Below are 1240 nucleotides of genomic sequence, written 5' to 3' on the forward strand. Positions count from 1 at the left end.
ATTATTATTATTATTATTATTATTATTATTATTTTATTTTATTATTATTATTATTTTATTTTATTATTATTATTATTTTATTTTATTTCGAAATTAATTAGCGACTCTTAATAATAACGGAATTCATTCGACTGTTTTGTAAATGAATGAACAAACGAACGAACAAATTCGTCGTGCTTAATTGTGCTGAAGGATTTTTTTTTTTATCCTCTCAACAACTGAAGCGACTAAAAAAAAAAAAAAAAAAAAAAAACAGTTCAGGATTTCTCTTTCACTCATTAGCTTTAATTTATTATTATTATCATTATTATTATTATTTTCTTTCTTTCCCGGTAATCGGATTTTGAAATTTTTTTTTTTTTCGTTTGTTAACTTTTGTTTAAGGGTACAAAGAAAAAAAAATATTATTACGAGTTGTTGTTGTTTTATTATTGTCGTCGTCACCTCTCTCTCTCTCTTTCTCTATTTCTCTCTCTCTCTCTCTCTCTATTTTACTATTTCTATTTCTCTCTCTCTATTTTACTATTTCTATTTCTCTCTCTCTCTTTTTTTTATTATTAAAAAATGTCGATATAATAAGTACGAAAAAAAAAGAGAAACTCGAAAACAATCAAAAGCGCGTGATATTTTTGTTTTTTTGGGGGAGAAAGGGGGAAGAAGGGGAGGGTTAAAAGTTTGTTTTTAAAAGGTTGTGAAACGTTCACTAAAGAAACAACACACCTCAAAGGCCAAAATTTCAATTAAAAAGGAAAAAAAGGAAAAAGGAAAAAAGGAAAAAAAGGGAGGAAGAAAAAAAGGAAGAAAATCTTAATTTTTTCTTTAAAAGAAGAAGAAAAATAAATAAAATTTTTAAATTTTTTATCGACAGCCTGGAGACGTAGATTATTATTATTATTAATATTTTCAAAAGGTTTTCTAAAAAAGTTTTCTTTTCTTTCTTTTTCTTTTTCTCTCTCTCGGATTATTTTTTTTTTTTTTTTTGTGGTTTCCTTCGTACGTTTATTTTATGTATTTGTGTACGCACGTTATATTATCACTCAAAAAGATTTTTTTATAGAGTGATTTACTACTACCTTTTGAAAATTTTTTTAATTTGTTTCGTGTGTGTGTGTGTGTATAAGAATGATTTACCCTCGGGTGGACAAAGATGGAAGAACCGTTTGGGAAGGTATAACGACGGGAGGACACAAAAAAAAGTAAATGAAAATGAGAAGAGAAAGAAAGAAAGAGAAAATAATTG

This window comes from Pediculus humanus, genomic scaffold (genome assembly GCF_000006295.1).
Source record: "Pediculus humanus corporis 1103172108306 genomic scaffold, whole genome shotgun sequence".
In the NCBI taxonomy this organism is placed as follows: domain Eukaryota; kingdom Metazoa; phylum Arthropoda; class Insecta; order Psocodea; family Pediculidae; genus Pediculus; species Pediculus humanus.